We start from the raw sequence: 14,029 nt of genomic DNA on the forward strand, positions 1-14,029 counted from the left end.
GATAATCATTTTTTAATAAAACAGATGTTAATAATTGTTTTTCTTCTAAAAATGAATTTTCGTTAGAACAAGTAATTTTGACTCTATCATATAAGGATTTAATGATTCCCTTTTTAACGTTGATGTTATGATTTGATTTGTAATTGAGATATCTGTTGGTGTGTGTTGGTTTTCTATACACTTGAGTCTCATATCCAGTATCCTTCTTTGAGACCAAAACATCGAGGAAAGGTAGGGTGTTATTGTATTCCTTTTCCATTGTAAACTTTATTGTCTCTTCTTGATCGTTTATAATATTCAGGAACGTATCCAACAATTCCGATCTATGAGGCCATATGGAAAACACATCATCTACATATCTCCACCATACTGTGGGTTTTAAATTTTGTTTAGAAATGATATTAGTTTCGAAATCCTCCATAAATATATTAGCCAATAATGGAGATAAAGAAGAGCCCATTGCGAGACCAAAATTTTGTTTATAGAATTCATTATTTAGTTGAAAATAGGTATTATTAGTACATAATGTCAATAACTCCATTATAGCTGATACATTTAGTCTTGTCCTAGTTGTTAATGTATTATCATTTTCTAATTTCGTTTTGATTATGTTTAAAGTTTTATCTAATGGTACATTTGTAAATAAACTGTTTATGTCAAAACTTACTAAAATATTATTTGGATTAAATTCTATATTTATGTGTATAAAATGTTGTGTATTTTTTATAAATGTGTCATTATTATTTGCAAATGGTTTTATAATATTTAATAAAAATTTTGATAGTTCACTACAAGGAGAATTGATGGTACTACAAATAGGTCTAAGTGGAATATTTGCTTTGTGAATTTTCGGTACTCCATAAAAATGTGGTGTCTTACTGTAATGAGGTGTCATTAATTTTCTTTGATAGTACGTTAGGTCATTTTTAAATTTGAATAAAGTTCTATAGATTTTGTTTTCCAGTGTCTTCGTTGGATCCTTCGTTAATTTGGTATAAGGTCCATTTGTAATTAGATCTCTAATTTTGTCCTCATATTGTACTTTATCCATTATTACAGTTGCATTTCCTTTATCCGCTGGTAGGATTGTTAATAAAATTGTTAATAACGTCGAAACGTTAATAAAATCATTTTTAGGTAAAATTGTGGCTTATTTCCCATTTGAATATACTTGATTAGGAAAGGTGATGGCCAGCATTTTCTGGGATTCACAAGGTGTGATCTACATCGACTACTTGGAGAAGGGCAAAAGGATCACAGGGCACTATTATGCCGAATTATTGGGCCGATTCGACGCCGAATTGAAGAAAAACGACCCCATTTGGCAAAGAAAAAAGTGCTCTTCCACCATGACAACGCACCGGCTCACACCTCCGACGTCGCCATGGCCAAATTGGTCGAATTGGGCTACGAACTGATGCCCCATCCACCGTATTCTCCAGATTTGGCCCCGTGCGACTACTATTTGTTTCCAAACTTGAAAAATACACTCGCTGGGCAGAAATTTAAGTCGAATGAGGTCATCGCCGCCACGGAAGCCTATTTTGCAGACCTCGAGAAAAGGTATTTTTCAGACGGGTTAAAGAAGTTGGAGCATCGCTGGGTCAAGTGTATTGAGCTAAAAGGAGACTATGTAGAGAAATAAATTGCCACTTTTCCAAAATTTTCCTTTTTCTTTTGTAGGCTAAGTACTTATCGGACTGCCGTATTTAAAATCAAATTTTCACGATAGACCACCACAGATTATGTACACACTATTGTAAAATATCATATAAAGACATAATACATAAACACATAAGGCTTTGGCTACACGGGCGATTTTTTACGGCGCGATAATTTACGGCGCCCATTGGATTGACTACCTCCTCCACCAATTTTAGATGAAATGTTTTTATCTAAAATTGGTGGAGGAGGTAGTCAAACCAATGGGCGCCGTAAATTATCGCGCCGTAAAAAATCGCCCGTGTGGCCAAAGTGTAATACACAAACACACAAAACAATTATAATTTGATATCACTCTGTGATATCAAATTTGATATCAATTTTGCAATTATAATTAAGGTGAAACAGTAGCGATCAACATGTAGCGAAAACGCGTTCCAAGATTGCGGCTGTAATTTTGAATATTTTTTCGAGATATTTGGCACACGTATTCGTAATATAATAAAGAATGGCGGTACAAAGCCCAATTTGAAAAATATATTAATATGTGGAAATTACTCTGTAATTAAACACAATATTAAAAAAACGAGCCTGTACCGCCATTAAGAAGAACAAAAAAATACACTTTCTTCAAATAAACTTTTTTATCCGATGCCTAGATTTTGTGTCATTTTGGAACTACTAATGAAATAAAAAATTTTAGTAGTTCCAAAATGACACAAAATCTAGGCATCGGATAAAAAAGTTTATTTGAAGAAAGTGTATTTTTTTGTTCTTCTTAATGGCGGTACAGGCTCTTTTTTTAATATTGTATTTAATTACAGAGTAATTTCCACATATTAATATATTTTTCAAATTGGGCTCTGTACCGCCATTCTTTATTATATTACGAATACGTGTGCCAAATATTTCGAAAAAATATTCAAAATTACAGCCGCAATCTTGGAACGCGTTTTTGCTACCTGTTGATCGCTACTGTTTTCTCTTAAGTAATTCACATTATATATTAATTGCAAAACAAATACATGTCGATTCTCAATGCCCTATTGATTGGCCACCCTGTATATGCATACCTGACGTGCTGTGTAATACAGGAGTGATTTTAACGGGATTTGTCTTCAACAATAATCTTTTTATATAATCTAAACATCAATGTAGAGTGGGCGAAACAAAAAAGATTTGGAAAGAAAAAATATTGGCGGATAATCATATACATGGTGAGTAATTAAAACTAACAGAAAATATAACGGAATGCGTAGCAACAGGATTTAATAGCATGAAAACTATCTTCTTTTATACTAGTGATCTATCAGAAATATGCATTTATGAAAGCTTTATTGAAATTTTTTATGGAATTATTGATATGTGGCGCTATATTGGGAAAAAACGATTTACCAGGATACAATAGGACAATTATTAAAGGGGACTAATATCTCGAGAAATATACTCTGTTAAATGAAAAGCCAAAAAATTGATGAAAAATATTTTTCAAAAATCTATCGAATGACACCAAACATGACTCCTCACCTCTACCCTATGGGGGTGGGGTGAATTGCAACTCTTTAAAATCTTAAATAGAAACCCCCATTTTTATTGCAGATTACGTAAAAAAACTGTATTCAGTACCATAAAAATTTGCAAACTTCTGATACTGTACTGACTTCTGACACTGTATTTGTTTTTCTGCGATTACAGTACCATCTATTGCGAATGGAAAACATTTTCAGATAAAACTTCTTTATTTTTTCATGTAGAATCTGAATCTCCAATAACAAAAAGGGGTTTTCCATTTAAGAGTTCAAAGTTGACCCCTATCCACTCTAGGGTGTGTGGCTGAAGGGTCGTGTTTAGTGGCATTCAATGTATAAGTGATAGACAACCATGGAATCTAGCTGTTTAGTAAAATAAAGAATGGATTATCTGGCTTCTATCACTCAGTATCGACGAGATGGCAGGAATATTTATTTTCTAGATGAGACCTGGTTCGACACTCACGAAATGATGTTTAAGAAAAAGATCATCGTGACTGAGAACGGCCACATCGAGCGTCATGGACGGGAGATGGTTCTTGATAACTGGTCCCCATAAGACATCCAACCCTCATTTATGGCTCCTCGTGCCACATCCCGGGCAACTGCATTGGCCTGCAGGCTAAACTAAGTGAGGGTAACCAGATATGGTGAAATCTACCGAATGATTGCCGGTATAAGCAATCCCACCACTTACTGGCCAACGGCTTCGGGCGGATGAGCTAGTATGTGGAAGGGCACTCTTTTGTCCTGAGATCGAGAAATCGGTCTCGAAGGCGGATGAACCAAGGATGGTCAACGGTGGAAGGATGCAGAAGGCAACCGGGAACCACTGCATTAAAGACTCATAGAGTACCCCTAGTTAAGTCATTACGGTGTACACCAAAAATAGTGGAAACTCTATTGATCATGGGAATCGGATACCAAGATCCGGCAGAGAGAGAAAAGCACAAGACTACAAGGCTCACTCGGTCGTAAACCTGGAAAATCCTTGTACAAAAATGCAGAAACCAACAACTTAAACAGTTGCAACGTGGAATGTGAGAAGTTTGTTCTCTGCAGGAAAACTGGATAATGTTGAACAAGAAATGAATAGACTAAACATCGATGTTTTAGGAATCAGCGATACACAATGGCCAGGATCTGGGAAATGTTCAACACGAAATGATGGCGTATTTTATTACTCCGGAATCGACAACAACACCCATCGGTATGGAGTTGGAATCATCATTTCAAAGAAATGGAAAAATTCTCTGATTACCTGTACTCCTTACTCAGAACGCTTAATATTACCTAATACAAATTAAAGAAAGACATAACTTAAAAATCTTATTCAAGTCTATGCACCAACAGCAGATAAAGATGACGATGAAATAGAACAATTCTACAACGACTTAGAAGAAATGCTGAAAGTAATAAAAAAGCAACACATTAACATAATAATGGGCGATCTTAATGCCAAGGTCGGTCAAGGTAAGGTAGGAGAACATGTAGGAAACTATGGACTTGGAAACAGAAACGACAGAGGAGATCGATTGATTCAATTTTGCCAGAGCGAAGACTTCGTAATAACAAACACCCTTTTCAGATTACCTCCTCGGCGATTATATACATGGACATCTCCACAACATACCAAAGAAAAAATAGTGAGAAATCAAATAGACTACATTCTGACAGCAAGGAGGTATCGTAATGCTGTTAAATGTACTAAGACGTACCCAGGAGCTGATATAGGCTCAGATCATAACCCAGTAGTTACTGTGATAGAGGCGAGACCAAAAAAGATTAGCAGACCACACAGAAAGACACTAGATTTAGATAAACTTAGAAACAAAAATATACGACAAGAAACAGGAGAAGAAATAAATGAAAACCTCAGTTCAGTGCAACAACAAATCAATGATACAGATAACGTTAACCAAAAATGAAAGTACATAAATACAGCTATACAAACAGCAGGAAAGAAACATCTGACAAAAACGACAACAAAGAACAAGGGGTGGATGGCACAGGACATACTAGACTTGATGGAACAAAGAAGAAAGATGAAGAATTACCTAGACAAATACAAAGAAATAAACAAACACATAAAAAAGAGAATAAAAGAAGCCAAAGAGGCGTGGATTAAAGAACAGTGTGAAGAAATGGAAACCTATGAGAAAAAGTACGATGCGTTCAATATGCACAAAAAAGTAAAAGAGATAACAGGAAGCATAAAGAAATGCCAAATAGGTAAACTTAAAGACAAAGATGGAAATCTTATTGTAGATCTAGAGAATAAAATAAAAAGATGGACAGAATACCTGAATGAATTATTTGAAGACGATAGAAACAACTTAACTCAGATAATCAATGCAACTGGGCCAGACTGGAAAGAAGAAGTAGAATACGCAATAAGAAACGCTAAAAATGGAAAAGCAAACGGACCTGATGAAATCCCTGCAGAACTGCTGAAGCTTTTGAATGATAAATCCGTAACCATAATATTGCATATATTCAATACAATATACAGTACTGGTATAATACCGCAAGAATGGTTGCTGTATACGTTTGTCACCATACCGAAGAAAACTAAGGCAATGCAATGTTCAGATCATCGAACAATCTCCTTGATGAGTCACCTGCTTAAAATATTTCTTAGAGTCATCCACAACCGAATCTATCAAAAACTAGACATCGATATTAACGATACACAGATGGGATTCAGAAAAGGATTAGGTACAAGGGATGCTCTCTTTGCCTTGAACGTTCTAACACAGAGATGCCTAGATGTTAACCAAGAGGTACACGCCTGCTTTATAGACTTTGAAAAGGCCTTTGACAAAGTTCGCCACAGTAAACTCAAAGAAATCCTGGAGAGTAAGAACATTGACACCAGAGACATACAAATAATATTAAATCTGTACTGGAATCAGCGAGCTAATATAAAAATAGAAGACCAAACATCGGACGAAATAGAAATACGTAGAGGGGTACGACAGGATTGTATATTGTCACCGCTCTTGTTTAATATCTACAGCGAACAAATATGCCAAGAAGCTCTCTCATATGCAAACGAAGGGATAATAGTCAATGGAGAAGTTATCAATAACATTCGATATGCTGACGATACTGTGATAATGGCAAGAACAGCGCAAGATCTACAACATCTAGTTGAACGTATGAATGAGATATGTAACAACTACGGCATAAGGATGAACGTCAAAAAAACCAAATATATGACCTTCAGTAAGAATCCAATAAATGACACTAGTATCACAATAAGCGGTACCCAACTTGAAAAAGTAAACGAATACAAATACTTGGGAACCCTTATCAATGAAACAGGTGACCAAAATCACGAGATAAAAAGACGTATTGAAATTGCCAGGTCTACTTTTATAAAAATGAAAAGATTATTTTGTAATTGTGATATTAGTATTCATCTACGAACTAGAATGTTAAAATGCTATGTATTCAGTACTTTGCTCTACGGTGTTGAGTCATGGACTCATAAACAGAGGAATATTAAAAATCTTGAAAGCTTTGAGATGTGGTGCTACCGCCGTATACTAAGAATAAGTTGGGTGGATAAAATTACAAATGAAGAAGTAATACGCAGAATAAATAACGAGCCAGAAGTTCTACTGAATATAAAAAGAATGTGTGTGTACTTTGTACGCACGTAAGAAGTTATACTTCTATTATATGATTTAAACGAAATTAATATACTTTTTATTTATATTTTGTTTAAATATTAAACTAATTTATACTTACTACTTCTCAAACATTTTTATTAGAACAGTGCCAAAAATTAAAATAATAAAAGAATAAAACACACACAAACACATTAAACAAGCCACAAATGATGTCTGAACATTAACTGTCGAAATTTTTTTTAACTAAATACGTATTTTCTGAAAATACAATTATATAATAAATATACTTACAATCATAAAATGTATTAAAAAAAAAACAAAAAAGAAAGTTTCTATTGGGACTCGAACCAGCGCTGATAAGAGCGGTTGGTATTGGAATTCATTCGCCTTCTCCGCTTAGCCACAGACACTATGTGTCATTATTTACGAAGATCGACTAACTAAACGGATTAAACTTGTGATATTTTGATATTTTGAAAATTGATCAAATTATTTTAATTTTGAATTAAAATGATTTAGAATTGAAAAAATACAACAAAACATAGAGTAAAAAACAATATATTAGGTGAATATTGATAGAAATTTTGATGGTAATCAAATTATATAAATAAAAGTATTACATACTATGTATTTTGGCAGATCAAATAGGTAGGTTCATACCCATGATACATTAACAATTATTACGTACCTGTTGCTTTTAAAAACTATTTAAAAGTCACTACAATATTATAAACTTTTTTGTTTCTGTCCTCACAACAATAAAACTAATATATTATACATTTGTTTACCTTTACCTTTACCTCCAAACCACAGCTGCCATATCGGATAATTTTTGACATGTCATTTGAACATCCAATCAGAACAAAGTTATAATGCGCATGCGCCGGGCTGATAGGTTTTAACATATAAAAAAATCACCCTCTATCGCCGGTAAAGAAGTATAACTTCAAAAAAGAGAAAACTTGAATACTTAGGCCACCTGATGAGGGGACAAAAGTACACATTCCTACAAAATATAATGCAAGGAAAAATCCAAGGACGAAGAAATCCAAGCCGTAGAAGAATGTCCTGGATGAGAAATTTGAGAGAGTGGTTTGGCTGTACCACTAACAAATTGTTCAAAACAGCAGTAAATAAAATTAGAATCGCCCTAATGATATCCAATCTCCGATAGGAGAGGCACTCAAAGAAGAAGAACACTGAGAAAGTGATTAAGAACCTTAGATTAGAAAAGATATGGATTATTTTAAAGTGTTTAAAAAAATAAATGAACATTAAGTGAGAATAATATTATGGGAGGTAAAAAGTAATGCTAACATGATATCAACTTTAACTTATGAATACCTACCTGTCAGGAGTATTATAATACAATTTGATTGGTTTTTAACATCATACGTTCCATTCGAACTAATCATGCCACTATAATAATTATCTTTAATCTTTATAGTGAATCCATCCACAAACACTAAGTATTCGATATAACTTTTATACTCCAAGGAAATAAGGCAAAAAAAAAGGTCCGGGACACTGACCCAGCCAGGTTGCAAATGGGTTTTTGGATACCATTACATACAACTAATACATTATAAATACAAAAATACCCGTCACAGTTCGAATGTTTATTAATAATAGTTTGTTAACAAATAAGGTCAAAAATGGCGGTTTTTTCATTTAACTCGCTACAGGTAAAATCGGGTAATTTAATATATTATTTAGAGTATTTATCTTTCGGTAGATCGGCAAAGGTTTAAAATGGCAGTTTTTGAAGTTTGATCCGATCATTTGTTGCTTCGAAAATTGGAAAATAAGGCTAAAATTTCTAAAATCAAAAATTTGCTATAATTTTTGCAAAAATGAACTTAGGACCTTGATGTTGCATGAAAAGTTGAGTCAAATAGTCCTTATAATGCACAAACAACTTCAAGACCATTCCTCAATGAGTTTAAACTTTATTCGATTTGTTTATCACGGTCGAGCTTTTTGCAATGAATAATCGGATTAAAGGGAAGGGAAAGGAACTATGATTCTTCAAACACATGCTGCTTTTAATATCTCCGGGGCTTGTTGATGGATTTTGATCATTCTTTTTTAACTTGTATGTACTCGTAGAGTACATTATGTAGTTGTCCCCCCTAACATTACAAAATGTCAGGGGTTACCTCTTGATTATTCAGATGTACATATTAAACAGTTATTTTTCTACAACCACTATTCAAAGTGCACTTTTCTGCACGGTTTTATGTTAGCAAACCTGATATTTTCTCACAGTATAAGATATTTGACATTAGTGTGCAGAAAAGTGACGTTTCTGTGCCGCAAAGTGACGTTTCTGTGCCGCAATAGTACATTGTTTACCGGGTAGGAAAAGCTTAACATTCCTGGACGACTGTGAAGATTGCTAAGTCGAGGCGCAAGCCGAGACTTAGCAACACAGAGTCCAGGAATGTGGCTTTTCCTACGAGGTAAACATAATATTTTTCCGCAAATCGTTTAAAATTCGACAGATATTGATTGATTTAAAAAAAAACGCGATAATTTTATTCCCAAATAAATGGTGCTTTGAAATTCCTAATAAAATTACTTGGGTTACTATGGAAACGTATTGAGGTTGAATTGTCAAACTTGACGCTTATAAATAGAACACTAACAACTGTTAGTTGTTAGTTGATATTTACTTTCGAGAACACCAGCAATTAAATTTATAAGCGCCAAGTTTGACAATTCAACCTCAATACGTTTCCATAGTAACCCAAGTAATTTTATTAGGAATTTCAAAGCACCATTTATTTGGGAATAAAATTATCGCGTTTTTTTTTTTAAAATCAATCAATATCTGTCGAATTTTAAACGATTTGCGGAAAAATAGTATGTTTACCTCGTAGGAAAAGCCACATTCCTGGACGACTGTGAAGATTGCTAAGTCGAGGCTTGCGCCTCGACTTAGCAATCTTCACAGTCGTCCAGGAATGTTAAGCTTTTCCTACCCGGTAAACAATGTACTATTTCTGCACAGTTGACTACCTCATTCTGAGTAACGTTATATTCTGTTTACATCCGTGGACTACCGCATTCTGAGTAACGTTATATTCTGTTTACATCCGTGGTTAAACTTTAGACAAATATATAACCTATAAGACAATTATTATATTTAACTATAGCATAGAAACTAAATTATGGATGTTACAACTGTTTTATTTTACAATTTTATTCTTATTAAACATTTTATAATTATCAAATAACCAATAAGGATTTAGCAACCTGTGCAAGAGACGTCGAATGAAGTAAGTTTTGTGTAAATCCGTGACTGCATAAATATAATGTCAATAATGTGTAATAATTGTTTAAATTTAAACAAATTAAGGCAGTGCATTAATTTTTTAACTGATTTCTGTGCAATTTATTTAGGTATAAGGAATTTAAATTGATTAGTAGGTATTAATTAAATACAGTTTAAAATTTATCACATAGGTACCTATTATAATTAATCGTCGTTTGGAAATTGTGATTTTTATTTTTAGGAAAAACTGTGCTTGTAGAAAAAGTATAGTGTGAAACACGTGCAGAAAGGTAATTTCTCACTCGTTTGAATTGCGGCACTCGCTTGCGCTCGTACTGCAACTTTTCAAACTCGTGAGAAATTAGTACCTTTCTGCACTTGTTGCACAATATACTATTTCCTAACAAGTGCGGAAAGTCATACTTTTCCGCACGCGATCGCCGAACGACGCGAAGCGGAGTTCGGCAAGCAGTCGAGTGCGGAAAAGAGACTTTCCGCAAGAGTTAGGAATAATATTTTTTCTACGAGCGTTTAAAAAATTACCAAATTTTAATCAATTAATTGAATTAATATGAAAATACATACACAAATTAATTGTTTGACAAGTTTATCAAAACCAAACTTTCAATATAATTGGTTAGCATGACGACGATCTTGGTTTCCATGACGACGATTCAAAACCACTGTTATTGTCTACTGATTTGACTTTCGAATATTATGTCAAAATAATTTTATTTCATCGAATTGTCGCGTTAATTTCATTAAAACATGAACACAATAAGATACATTTGAAATAAATTAGTAAATAATGTCTTAATATTAGTTTATTGCCTGTATTATAATTATTTTAAAGCCATATTAAAATATCTAAATTCAGTGCGGAAAAGTAATGCGTAAAAGTAAAACTTTCCAAACTAAAACGCATGCGGAAAAGTAGACTTTTTTGCACGCTCGTAGCAAAAATAGATTACGACCGATACTCAGACCTACCGAATATACATATAAAATTTCATAAAAATTGGTCAAGCCGTCTCAGAGGAGTATGGCATAGTGATGTAACGAATGTCATTTTTTGAACGTTCGCGAATACGAATGCGAATGCGAATATCTGCTACCGACATTCGCGAATGCGGATGCGAATGCGAATATTCAGTTTTTTTTATAAATTTGTTTCTATTTTTTTAATGTTTCCTTTTATAATGAAAAGTTAATTGATATTTAGTGTAAATCAATCTGAATTTTAAGTTTTATTACATAATACCTAATAATAAAAAAAGTAAAGGCTGATAATGTGATTATACAAGGTTAAGTTATATCTATCTATTGCCCTTCATTTGTCCAAAGTTGAACGTAGGCCTCCCCCTTATTTTTCTACTCTTCTCGGTTCAGTGCTAATGCTGTCGATCTGGTCCCTGCGTATCTTTTTAGGTCATCCGACCATCTAGTCTGTGGTCTGCCCCTTCCTCTTTTGTAGTCCCAAGGTCTCCAGTGAGTTATCGTTTCATTCCATCTTCCGTCTCTTTATCTGCTGTTATGTACCTTTTCTTAATAAAAAAGATGAGAAGTGAATAGATTTTGATTTTATTAACCTAATATTATCTTATTTTTTTTTTTTCTGGTTTTCATATTCGCAAAACATTCGCACAAATTTCGCGAATGCGGATGCGAATGCGAATATGCAAAAACATGCGAATATTCGCGAATGCGAATGCGAATACGAATATTCGTTACATCACTAGTATGACAACTAAGACTGTTATGCCTTGGTTTCCTCGAAAGCGGCACCGACAAACTGCGACCGTAACACTGCGATGAATGATGTCAGATTACGGTGAAAAATTCAAGGTTCTTCACTGCGACAATGAAATGTGTAAACTCAGCTGGCTTCCAACTTCCAACGCATCCTTGGCAACTACTGCTATTATTTTGTGTGGTACAGTTTTTTACTAAGACAACTAAGACACCTAAGACAACTAAGACTAGGACAGGAGAATTTTGAAAATGTTTATAAATAAAAATTCCTTAAAACCGCCCCTTATGTTCCTAAATAATTGCAACCTCTACGAGATTCTCTAATCTTAGGCTGTCTGATTTTTGTTTCGAGAAAGAACAGAAAATTTGTGGCAATTTTGAGTTTTGACTTTTTGGTACACGATAGTTCTTCCCTTCCCAAAAAAAAGTTAAACATTTTTGTAATGTATTAAACGTTCGCATTGCGAAATTACACTGTACTAGAAGACAACTAAATTATAAAACTATGACTTTTTTTATTATAATTATAATTAATTACTATTTTTTATAGATTACACAATATAAATACACATTAGAGGAGTATTTTTATGACATCATCAATACATAACGAATATAAAATATTCCATAAAACTTTATCTCGATTATCTCGCCAATTGCAATAGTTTAGAATGACTGTGATTGGTAGAAGGAGTGGCAGTATATGATAGTTGCTAGGAGCACGATAAAATAAGCAAGTAAATAATATAAAGTTCAAAAGTTACAGTTGAGTCCACGAGTCTTTACCCGTGCGTCATCATTTAAAGCATACGAAATAAGTGGGAAATTTACTAAACGCAACAGCAAGTGACAGAAAGTGGGTATTATTCCGATCACGGGTTATAGTATAAAATATGACGTTATCAAATATATAGAATGTAAAATTTAAGTTTTGCTTTAAAATTTTGGTACATAATTACAGCTACATTTGAAGTAGCTTAATAAGTTCTGTTATTATCATTGAATAGTAAATAAATAAACAATTTATAAAAAAATTCAATAATATATTTTCTTTTTGTTATTTTATTCACTGTGAAGGAACATTAAACACAAGCATTCCTTAACTGTGTCGTTAGCTTTGTACGTTGTCAAAATTAATCGTAAAATAACATCTTACCATGAAATTTCAAACTCCAATATAAAATTAGTTATGAAAACAACTGTTTGTATACTATAAAAAACTTCAAAATGCAAAAATTCGACAAAATAACAACAAAAAATGCAACAAACTGACAGCCACAACAGTAAACAAACCAAAACGTCAGAAATTGTACTTGAAATATGTGAAAACATTCCCAATTGTCTTTTTTTGTACCTATCTCTTTTCAATGTACTGAATCTAGGGGCCGCACAGTGTTCAAAATTGAAGGAAACCTGATCGTAAGTACAAAAAAAAAATAAATCTGAGAATGCCGAAATTAAGGGGTTTGTTTGTACTACTCATGATGCAACTTCTCGGCAAAAATTGATTTTTTAAGTTTGTTAGGGCTAGATGTTATTAATGGTCAAAAGTACAAAATTCAGTATAATTTTATACATCAAATTTAAATCCTCAGAAGTTGCCTTTTACTTGTAATATTACTTCATTTATGTGGATAGCTAATATAAAAGTAATTATTTGAGATAAAAGTACATACTTTAAAGATTAAAATAGCATAGTTAGTTTCACGGAAAGGTGATTTTGATATAATCGGCTGCCTAAAAACTTATACAATTTTTGATAAAATTAATGTTTGACAGCGTATTACGTTTATTGTGCCATCTTGTGCCACGTTAAATCCTTCACTAAATGAAAGATTGCAATGTAAGGAATAAAATAATATATAAGACAAACTGCGAAAAACTGCGCAACTGAGTAAATTGCGCATTAAGTTTGCATCGAGCGCTGCGCGCATTTAGTCTGAATTAATTGCACTCGTATGTATTGTTTATATGTATGCCAAACACATGTTGTTTGTTGGGGTTGCGAAAAGAGATTTTATTTTTGATGAAGTAGTGTTAATCCTTAATAGATAATGTTGTACATTAGTTTTATAAATAGCTATTATATTGCATACCGGGTGTACCAATAATATTGTGTTTTTTCTAAAAGTTCGAAACACCCTGGGGAATATTCTGGCATCTATAAAATGTTG

General features: G+C 33.3%; 1 protein-coding gene across 2 annotated transcripts in view; it reads right to left on the reverse strand.

Annotated features, from left to right (window-relative positions):
• The window catches only part of LOC114332543 (Krueppel-like factor 5), a 663,198-nt gene that overhangs the window by 579,246 nt on the left and 69,923 nt on the right, over positions 1-14,029 (reverse strand). The gene's annotated exons all lie outside the window — the stretch shown is intronic.

Source organism: Diabrotica virgifera, chromosome 2 (genome assembly GCF_917563875.1).
Source record: "Diabrotica virgifera virgifera chromosome 2, PGI_DIABVI_V3a".
NCBI classification, from domain to species: Eukaryota; Metazoa; Arthropoda; class Insecta; order Coleoptera; family Chrysomelidae; genus Diabrotica; species Diabrotica virgifera.